At 39.8% G+C, this 11241-nt stretch overlaps 1 protein-coding gene across 2 annotated transcripts in view; it reads left to right on the forward strand.

The window, feature by feature from the left end:
• Positions 1 to 3212: 3212 nt before the first annotated feature.
• The window catches only part of PRPF39 (pre-mRNA processing factor 39), a 38884-nt gene continuing 30855 nt past the window's right edge, over positions 3213 to 11241 (forward strand). The window contains exon 1 of one of the 2 annotated variants that reach the window (XM_032405018.1): positions 3213 to 3366. The gene's annotated coding sequence lies outside the window, so the exon portion shown is untranslated. The remainder of the gene's footprint in view (positions 3367 to 11241) is intronic. The other variant, XM_032405020.1, reaches the window with a different exon arrangement.

The raw sequence follows: 11241 nt of genomic DNA on the forward strand, positions 1-11241 counted from the left end.
GCCAACACTCCTACAGAACAAACTGTTCGAACCGTTCTTGACTGTTTAAGCTAGCATATTGAATTTATACATATTTATATGTATATGTTAATATGTAATATTACAAATATATATATTACGTATATTACATATATATACTTTAAAATCATTTCCTTCTCAGTCTAGCACTCAATGAATTTTCTCATGTATTCTCCATATTTTTGTCAACATAAATTTGTAAAGTTTCAACTGTCTTGCTATGTAAGTCTTGCTATACAGGTTTGAGGTTATAATTGGTGTCCAGAATATGCTGAAATCCGATTCTGTTATAAGTTTAGAAAAAATGATAAGTGTTGGGAATGGGGAATAAGAAAAATTGGCCTCTTCATGCAAGGTGAAGCCTCCACAGATTAGGAGAGATCTATATAGATTTCCATTAAGGCAGAAACAGTCTTTTCAGTTTAGTGAGTAGGGGCTGCTTTTGTTTGATGAATGGAGCTCAGGGAAAGGTAATGAGTTAAGGGTATTCAAGTTATTTGAATTCTACCACATGCCCATTTCACTTCTTTGGTTCTGCTCTTTCCTGAACAATGCCTTAATCTTCACAGAAGATTTCTGACAAGACTATGGAATCAACTGACATTGTAATTTAGCAACATGGGCCCCAACTTTGAGTGTGTTTGGTTCTTTTAGCCCCATGGCTGCAAAGAATAAATTCTTCTGTTACTATCAGAGGAAGTCCTTAATTTTTGGTTCCTACTTCAAGAATTTAGAAATCTGATCTTATGTCATTCTCTTTTAAGCTGTCCAGTGTTAGTATAAATAAAATTCCACCCACACTTCTGCCTAAACCTTTGCCTTCCATGGTCAAATCATTCTAGATGACTACAGTTAATCATTTTTTACCATATGTGTACTGTATGCACTGTGTTCCATAAACCCCAGAAGGACTACTGTTGGTACCAGCTGGGTTTTTACTGTTTTCTCAGCCCTGGTTAGGACTAATCCAACTTGTTTCTATTTCCCTGACCGTCTGTTACCTGCAACTGTTCTTGGAACTTGTTTCACAATTCTTATTTACCAGCAAATACAACTAACTAACTAACTATATATGACTAATTTAAACAGAAGAAAGGTTTATAAAAAAGATCTGGTGTCCCAGTTTTATGAGACTGGGAGGCTAACTAGCTAATAAGAATGTCCACCTTGCGTTGCAGAGCTAGTCCACTAGCCTGCTAGTATTACAGAAGAGAGCCACCACATCACCCCACTGATACCACACACTGCCACACTGGATGTTGGCCCTACGAGCCCTGTGTTCATATCTCTAAGAGTGTGTGTGTGTGTGTGTGTGTTTGTGTGTGTGTGTGTGTGGTGGTGGAGGGGGACTAAGAAAGTATCAGGTAGTTTCAGCTTCTACAGTGGGATGTAGGCTCTCTACTTCAGAAAGTGGTGGGGATGTCCCAGAGGGAGGGGTTTCATATGCTAAAAAAAATAAAAAATGTCCACTGCGTAAGTCACTGACATATGGAAGGTAATGGAATCAATTAGGAGAAAAAACATTGCATTAAATTTCACATTTATGTTGGTTAGTTTTTATGTTAGTCTGGGTCCTCCAAAAAGCAGATGCCATAATGGCAAGAGATTTATGGAGGAAAACTAGTGGAGATTTTCAAGCAGGAGAGTGGGAGCAAGAGCACTCTCTGGAAAGGTAAGATGTAGAAAACTAAAGGGAAACAATGAATCTACAGTGAATAAAGATGAAGAAGTAGATAGATTTTTATAAAATGGCTATAGGAGGGGGATGGGATCTCAGAGCTAATCTTACTTACTGATGAAGAATTTGAAATAAGTTTAGGAAAGATTGGAAGAACCAGAAAAGGAGTGAAGGCAGCATAGCAATTAGAGCCAGTTCCTAATAGATTACTTCCTTAACTTTCCTTCCCATAGTAAACATCTAAAAGTTGCTGATTAAACCAGTAAAAAGCATAGCTGCCCTGAGAATCCAAAAGTTAGCTTCAATAGTAGAAGCAATGGAAAGGGAAAGCTGCAACTACATGCAGTTTGATGAAAGTGAAATGCAGTCAGTAAGAAGACTGATTTTTTTAAGGGTTTATTTATTCATTTAAGTAATCGCTATATCCAAATTGGGGCTCAAACTCACTACCCTGAGTTAAAGAGTAGCAGGCTCCTCTGACTGAGCTAGCCAAGCGCCCCTGATTTTGATATTTGAAAGCAAAGATGCTACTGAGAGGATTTATGATTAACAGCATTGTAGATAGGAAACATCATCTTGCAGAGAAATATTTTTGGAATCAGGGGTGCCTGGGTGGCTCAGTCCTTAAGAGTCTGCCTTCAGCTCAGGTCATGATCCCAGGGTCCTGCGATCGAGCTCCGCATTGGGCTCCCTGCTCTGCTGGAAACCTTCTTCTCCCTCTCCCACTCCCCCTGCTTGTGTTCCCTCTCTCACTATGTCTCTCCCTGTCAAATAAATAAAATCTTTAAAAAATATATATATATTTTTGGAATCAGATTCCAAAGGAGGAACTCGCAACCCAACTGTGATACTACTGAACCTTCAACAGAGATTGCATGGCAAGTGGTGGGTGAACTCAGGAACCTTGTAGCGCAAATAGGAGAGAGGCCAGATTCGGAAAAAAAAAAATTTTTTTTAAAGTGAGGATGGGAATGTAACTGAAAAGGACTGCTAATACTGTCAATGTAAGCAGCCTTCATTTGTCCAGAGGATAATTTCATATAACCCTTTAATGATCAATTCCCCAAGCCCCTAACTTGTTTCCTCTATTGTTTCCTTTTTTTTTTAATGTTTCCTCTTGAGGAAACCTGAGAGGACCCAGAGTCTATATCATCCTGAAGTAGAGATTTAAGGCTGAATTTCTGTTCATGTTTAGTAGGTAAAGGGGTAAAAGCTGGGCAATTGTTGGGAAAACCTTAGATTTGTCCCCAAAGACAATATTTTCCTTTGGAGGGGTGGAGCGCTGTCTGTGTTTAAGATCAAGGATGTAAAAGGCCCTTAACACTGTCTTTTGGCTTAGAAAGTCCCCCACACCGGTGAGAAAACAGCAGGAGCCGCTGCCGGGTCTTCGGCGGCGGCCGCGGGGCGGAGACCGGGCGGAGAAGGGGCGGGGCCAACTGCCCCTCCCCCCCGCCCCAGGATCCCGCGGAGGGCGAGGCCTGCGCGCAGCGTTACCACGTGATTCCTTCGCCTCCGGGGCACCGACGCATGCGCGCCGTGCTCTCGACGAGGCGGCACTGGTGCTAGTGGCGGCTGCTGCGGAGTCTGTGGGACGGAGACGGTGGAAGTGCCATCTTCGGCTCGGTTGGCCCAGACTGCGGCTCATGGCATTGAGTGGCATCCGTCGTCAGGTCAGCCGGGGCGGGCGTCTTGGAATTGGCCGGGCGGGGTGCGGGGGGGGTGATTGGCGGGGCAGGAAGGGGCCTGCCTTGTTTCAGGCCGCACTGGGGTTGCGGCCTCCCTCAGCCGCCCTGTTTGAGGCCTGGCCTGGCCTCGGCTCCCAGCTGTCCATTCCTTTCTCCTTCCCACCTGTTGGGTGGAGCAGGGCGAGGTTACTTTTCTTAGTTAGACCAAACGTTTCTCTGACGAGTGCGCCTTATGAAGAAGGGCGGGGAAATGCGGGCCTCCACGTTGACTTAGGAAGCGTTTTGGGGGTTAAGTCTGAAGCCCTAGGTTTCCCAAGAGCTGGAAACCAGTGTGCTGGGACGACTGGAAGTGGAAGGGGCTCAATAGTAGCCGTCAGAGGATTGAGAGAATTCAAATTCTGTTAAAAGCTTGTAGGCGCCATGTAGTGGCACGTTACGCGTTCCGACTACACAAGCCACACTGTTGGGACACTGAGTCACAGCACCCCAAAGATCAGCCAGAGCTTCTGGCAGCATAGCATAATCAGAAAAATCAGACATTAAAGATCCTAGTAGGATCTTTTAAAGACACCTATTTAAAAACAGTATTTACCTTTTGTAATCAGAAACCAGCACTGGTGTTTTTCTCGCTCTGAAATCACATCTTTAATAAGTCGTACTGCTCTTAATGTGTTATTGATGATATTACAATACTATATTATTTTATGCCGATTAAATTGTTTTTAGTTTGATGTTCATGTTGCCTTCTCTTTAAGGACTTGAGGTTATTTGGCAACTGATCCAGTCTGTTCAGAAATACTTTAAACTTTTTTTTACAGCTGGAAAGGTTGAAGCTTAAGAAAACACATTTTATACAGGGAAGTATGAAGCTCATGTTGGAACTTAAGTGTTTTGGTCTCTCTGGGATCTTAAGAGGATTGGAAAAAAAACCTGTCAGGTACCCCCCTCCCCCCTCCCATTTATAACCTCATTCTAGAGTTGCACAAGTTGGAACTTTCCACTGTTCAGCTTCTGGTAGGGATAAAGTGAACGAAAGGAGTTGTGCTAAAGAACTCTAGTTCCTAGATTGTGAACTCTGGAATAATTAGGGGTTGACCAAAGATGCCTAATTAGTAGGTGGTATGAGATACTTGAAGTGAGAATTGAAAAACAGGGTTTTTGTAGTGTCAGAGTATTTGGTAATATTTTTGCTTGCTTACCTATAGTTGAGTAAGAAAAAGATTTTATAAATCAAATTATAAAAGATGTGTGTACACGCATGTCATAAAGAGAAAGAATGGGCACCTGGCCACCTCAGTCAATAGAGCACGTGACTTTTGATCTCGGGGTTATGAGTTCAAGCCCCACATCTGGTGTAGAGATTATTTAAAAATCTTAAAAAATAAATAAGGAAAAGAACAGAACCTTTTGTGGTATGTTAATAACTAATCTGCATGAAACATAGGATTTTGTGTGTGTGTGTGTGAAAAATAGTCAAAAGGAGAAAGAAAGTAGTAGTTCCAGTCAAATGGTGATTTTTTTTTTCCCCCAAAGACTTGGAGGTGATGCAGTCATTTATGTAAATATATGTATATAAAGTTAAGTTTCTGGAACATATTAAGTGTTTAATATGTGGAAATTAAAAAGGTCAATCTGTGAACATTCTTCTTAGCCTCTAAAACAGTTGCCAAAACCAGTGGTTATGATAGTCTCTTCTTTTTTTTTTTTTTTTTAAAGATTTTATTTATTTATTTGAGACAGAGAGAATGAGAGAGAGAGAGCACATGAGAGGGGGGAGGGTCAGAGGGAGAAGCAGGCTCCCTGCCGAGCAGGGAGCCCGATGCGGGACTCGATCCAGGGACTCCAGGATCATGACCTGAGCCGAAGGCAGTCGCTTAACCAACTGAGCCACCCAGGCACCCTATGATAGTCTCTTCTTAACAACTTGTGTCTTCAAATTGGCTTATCTGTGGATGAGGAACAGAGTAACTTGTAGATTGCAAAGCTAGTTGATTTGCAATACTCAGATTACTGACTTTTTAGTCCTTAGTGATGACTTTAGATATTTTTGTGTTGCTCTGTTTATGAAAAGAATAATACATGGTGTGATTTTGAGTGCCTATAGGGAGTTAAGAGAGAGGTATTAAATTAGACTTCACATTTTTAATTAAGTATGGGTTAAGTGATCCTCCAAAAGACCTTTTAAATTTTAAGATGGCATGCTAAATTGTTAGTGAAATGTTTAATGTATGCTATAACTGAACTAAAAGTTGAATGTATGATATAAAACTGTATTTTTTAATGTACTACATAGTCACATTATAATTTATCATGTTTCCTTTCATGGTTGTGGACTTTGGGCCTCTAATAAGATTTTATAAGAAAGTGAAATGTAGTAAGAAGGCATTGTTTGAGAAAAGGAGGAAAGTTTTGTTAGTCTAAGAGAATAGAGTAAGCCAAGGTTTGGACATGAAAAATACATTGGGCTCTGTAAATAGCAATGAGGAGGAATACTGTAGGATTAGTATGTTTGAAAAGTTAAGCTGGGGCCAGATTTGTCACTCACTTTTTCAACAGAGATTTAGTGTGCTATTATATACTAGACACTGTTTTAGGTTCTAGGAACACAGTAGTGAATAAAACCATGGCCTCTGTTCTGTATTTAATATTACAGTAATATTAATTTATTAATAATTAATAATTTATTTATTTATTTATCTGTAGCAGTAGTGTAGCAGTATTTTTCAAATTTTTTGACTGCGACCCATAATAGGTTGTACATGTAATATTGCATCCCAATAAACACCAGTTGCATTCTGTATGTATTTCAACAATATGCCCTCAATGTGTGCGTGAACTCTGATACATTGTTTTCAATTCTGTATTTTTCCATTAAAAAAAAATGAGGAGTTGATTTGAAGCAGTCTGAAAATTGAAAAACATTACTCAAGAGGGGATATAAAATAGGGACTCCTGGCTGGCTGGCTCAGTCAGTAAAGCCTGCAGCTCTTGATCTCTGGGTTGTGAGTTAGAGCCCCATGTTGAGTGTGGAGATTGCTTAAATAAACTTAAAAAAAAAAAAAAGGGGAGATGATAATTACTTGAACTGTAGTAATAGCAGTGTGAATGAAGAGGATAGTTAATCTTTATGGCAAGGTATTTGTGATTATTTTGTGAATGAGGCTTAGAGAGGTTAAGTATCTTGCTCAGTGTTCCCTGATGAGTAACTGGGCCAGATCTTTAATTCAGTTCTGTCCGACTCTAAAGCCCAAGTACTTTATTTATTTATTTATTTTTAATGATTTTATTTATTTGACAGAGAGAGTGAGAGAGCACAAGCAGGGAGAACAGTAGAGGGAGAGAGAGAAGCAGGCTCCCTGCGGGACTCCATCCCAGGACCCTGGGATCATGACCTGAGCCAAAGGCAGACACTTAACCATCTGAGCCACCCAGGTGCCCCTAAAGCCCAAGTACTTTATTATACAACTTCTCATGTGGCTATGAAAATAATATATTAGTTTTTAGTCTGGGGGGACTAAGGACTCTGATACTATTTATTTATTATTCAATGAATTGAGTGTGTAGTACTAGTCCTCCCGGTGTACTCTATCCCTATGTATTGGTAGATCTGGTCCTTACTCACAAGAAACTTGTAATCTAGTAGGAAAGATGATATCAAACAAGTACCACAAATGTGATTTTTGCTATGGAGAAAAAGACAGAATGCTGTGGAAGCATCACTGAGGGAAGCTAACTAATTTGGAGTGTATGGGAAAACATTTTACGAAGTGATGTTTAAACTTCACCCACAGAGGAATGAGTAGGCTTCAGCTAGATTGAGGGTTCTAAGTGGGGATGGGGTATAGGGGTAGGAGAGTATTCCAGATGGAAGAAACTGGGTACACTAAGGCCTTGAAGTGGAAAGGAGCTGAACTGGAAAACAAAACCAAACTTCAACAAAAATAGAATTTCTTGGCTGCAGAAGTTTTTAGAGAGTGGGGAGAGTTTTGGTGTTAGCATGGGTTAGAATCCTGTCTCTCTTCCTTACTAACCATATAACCTTTGACAAATTATTCAATCTTAGTTTTGTTTTTCCCATTCTTAAAAATGGGTAAATGGCATTCAGCAGAATACTTGTTCAATAAATGGTGTCTCAGGATTATCACAAATAGCTGGTAATTGAAATCATAGCAGTATATGATGACATGCTTTCATTCATTCATTCTTTCACAAATAAGTGTCTTCAGTGTGTCATGCAACTCAGTATGCAATAATTGAATTGTGTGTGTGTGTGTGTGTGTGTGTATAATCACAGCAGATGTCACAAAAGAATATACCTTTACTATGTGCGAAGCACTCTGATAAAATTTTTTTCCATTTTAGTTTTCATTTGCAAAAAGAGAAAAAGCTGGTCTGGAGCAGTCTGCAGTTTGAAAAATACTGGTCTAGTGGGGAGATAATGATTAAACTATAGCAGTAGTACTGTGAATAAAAAGAAGGGAATGGTTAATTTTTATGTTGGGTATACTAAATGAGTAAATTATTTACTATGTTATAGTATAATATTATGGCTAAAAGAAAAAAATAGAGGACGGTAAAGGGGATCAAATATGGTAAAAGGGATCATGTATGCCGGGGATGGGAGCAAGTTACATTTTTTTTTTTTTTTTTTTTTTAAAGATTTTTTATTTATTTGTTGAGAGAGATAGTGATAGAGAGAGAGCATGAGAGGGGGAGAGTCAGAGGGAGAAGCAGACTCCCCGCCGAGCAGGGAGCCCGATGCGGGACTCGATCCCGGGACTCCAGGATCATGACCTGAGCCGAAGGCAGTCGCTTAAACAACTGAGCCACCCAGGCGCCCCAGCAAGTTACATTTTTAAATAGGATTGCCCAGGTAGGTCTTACTGAGAAGGTGACCAGTATTTCTTCCTCTCTCCCTCCCCCTCCCTCCCTCCCTTCCTTCCTTTTAAGATTTATTTATTTGAGAGAAAGAGAGAGGGAGTGGGTTTGGGAGCGGGTGTTGGGAGGGAGAGGGAGAGAATCTCAAGGAGACTCTGCTGAGCACAGAGCCCCACACCAGGCTCAATCTGAGGACTCGGAGGTCATGACCTGAGCCGAAATCAAGAGTCAGACACCCCGAGAAGGTGACATATCAACAAAGGAGAAGGTAAGGAAGGCATCTGGGAGAAGATCACTCTGGATAGAGGAGACAGCCATTCAAAGGCTCTAAGGCTGGAGAATATGGTCTGTTTTAGAGAAAACAAGATGTCAGTGTGGCTGGGGGTGAGTGAGGGCAAGAGTCGAGAAGATGAGGTCAAAAGATAAATGGTAGGAGGGGGACAGTGGGCCATTTCAAGGACATTGACTTTTACTCTGTGAGAGCAGTGGAGTGGCATGGTCTTATTTATGTTTTAGAAAGAATACTATCTGCTACGCTGAGAATGGACTGGGGACAGGGAGGTAGGGGTGGGGTGCAGCAAAAGGGAAGAAGACGGTTATCTATAGAAGGTTATAGAAGACTGTAATAGTATTCTAGATGAGAGATGAGTGGTTTGAATGAGAATTGTAAGAAGTGGGATGCTGAATATATATGAAAGGTTCCATAACAAAGTGGTTGGGTGTGAGAGAAAGAAGAGTTAAGGATGACTCCCAAGATTTTCAGCCTGAGCAACTGAAAGGAGGATTTTCTGTCAGCAGATTTGGGGAAGGCAATGGATAGAGCAGGTTTTGGGGGAGAGATCAGAAGTTCACTTAGGGACATTTTGTAATTTGAAATGGTTGTGTATGTGTAGATGATAAAAGTAGCAGTTAGATATATGGATCTGGAGTCTGGAAAAAAGGGCTGGAGATAGAATTTGGGAGTTGGCATATAATTAGTATTTGCATTTAAAACCGTGTGAGATTGGGAGTTAATGGAGATAGAGAGGGGTAGATGACCTTGAAAGAAAGATCAAGTGCCTGAGGAGACTAGTGCTCAGGAGGAAGAGTGATTGTGAGATAGAAAGAGGTGATGGTGTGACTTGGAAGCCAAGTGAAGGAAATATATCAAATGGAAGAACGTTATCAGCCCAAGGAGAGTGTCGGTTGAGAAAAGGAGAGAGTTGAGGACAAAATCTTGGGTGCCACCAATTCTTAAAGGACTGTTGTGAAGAAAAAAAAATTCTTCAGAATGGTAGGAGGAAAGCTAGGTGAATGTGATATGTCAGAAAAGGCAAGAAAGGAGAACCTTTCAAGTAGGAAGTCATCATTACTGTTGGATGCTGTAAGGAGTAGATCAGGAAGATGAATTAGGAAATGTTTAATTGGACTTAATGAACAAGAAGATTGTTACCTTGGCAAATTTTAGAGAGTGATGAAACCAAATTGAAGAGGAAATAGAGGTTACAGAAGTAGAGATAAGAAGCTTGTACAACTTCATTGGCTTTGTCCTTAAAACAAAATCCAGATATTTTTTTTTAATTTTTAAAAAAATTTTTTTGTAAAGATTTTATTTATTTATTTGACAGAGAGAGACACAGCGAGAGAGGGAGCACAAGCAGGGGGAGTGGGAGAGGGAGAAGCAGGCTTCCTGCTGAGCAGGGAGCCTGATGGGGGGCTGGATCCCAGGAACCTGGGATCATGACCTGAGCCGAAGACAGACGTTTAACGACTGAGCCATCCAGGCGCCCCCAAAATCCAGATCCTTAACATAGGTTATGATTGATTATCCTTTATTTGTTTTTAAGCTGAATTGTCGTATATATGTTACAAATTATATAGAAGAAGAAGAAGAAAAACATTTACATGTTTGAATGCTATTGGAAGTGATTTAAGACACTGAGAGAAACTGATAAGTGGAGAGTAAAGATAATTTAAGATCCACCATTCTTGAGAAGATGGGTGGGAGAAATGATCAATTCATGAGTTCAGGGTGTGACCTTTACTAGGAGCAGAGATATTTTATCCATTATGACCAAGGGAAGGAGGAGGACCAATGATGATTATGTATTTCAGCCATTGTAGGAGTGCTATAGTAGAGATACAAAACAAATACTTTTTGAGAGTGGAAAAGAGGCAAGATTATAAATGAGGCAAGGGGATTCGGAGGTTGGTATCATAATAGATTTGCTTCTTGGAGATGTAAAGAATTTTAAGAAAGAAATGGAGGCTTAATAGAAATCTAAGGATAAAGACTTACCATTGGTTGTGGCAACTAGCTCATTATGAGAAATTAGTATTTTTATTTGGAGTGGTATGGACTGGACTGCATGGTGAACCAACAGATGATTATTTTCCTGGGAAAAATGCTGCAGTGAACACCCTTGTTAATGATTAATTCTTTAAAATGGACTTTAAAAAGAATTATTTCTAAGTATAGAAATGTCACTTTTTATGTATTTCTCTTTTATCTAGCAACTTTGTTAGTCTAATCCTTCTAATAGTTGCCTGTGGATTCCTCATTATTTCTTTAAGAGAAAATTCTACAAGTGTTATTGGTAGGTCAAGATATACTTAATTTTAAGGTTTATGCTACATGTTAGCATATTGAAATTTGAGAATATAACCCAAAAAAATAGCTTTTCAAAAATGGGCATTTACATGAGAAGATGTACTGTGATGTACTTAGTAAAGCCAAATATTAGGAAGGACTCAAACCAAATTGAGGGATATTTAAGCAAATCCAGCGTATTGCCCTTCTTGCTTATCTATGTTTCTGTGAATGCGCTAAACAAGGACTTGTCTCAGAACTGCTCTTTCTGCTGCCTGGAATTTTCTTGCTCTCCATATCTGTATAATTGACTTACTACATCATCCTCTCTCTTTTTTTTTTTTTTTTCCTTAGCACTTAGTATCTTGTACATACTGTAAACATACTTTTTTTTTTTTTTTTTTTTTTTTTTA

This window comes from Phoca vitulina, unplaced genomic scaffold, assembly GCF_004348235.1.
Source record: "Phoca vitulina isolate PV1807 unplaced genomic scaffold, GSC_HSeal_1.0 scaffold7, whole genome shotgun sequence".
Classification (NCBI taxonomy): domain Eukaryota; kingdom Metazoa; phylum Chordata; class Mammalia; order Carnivora; family Phocidae; genus Phoca; species Phoca vitulina.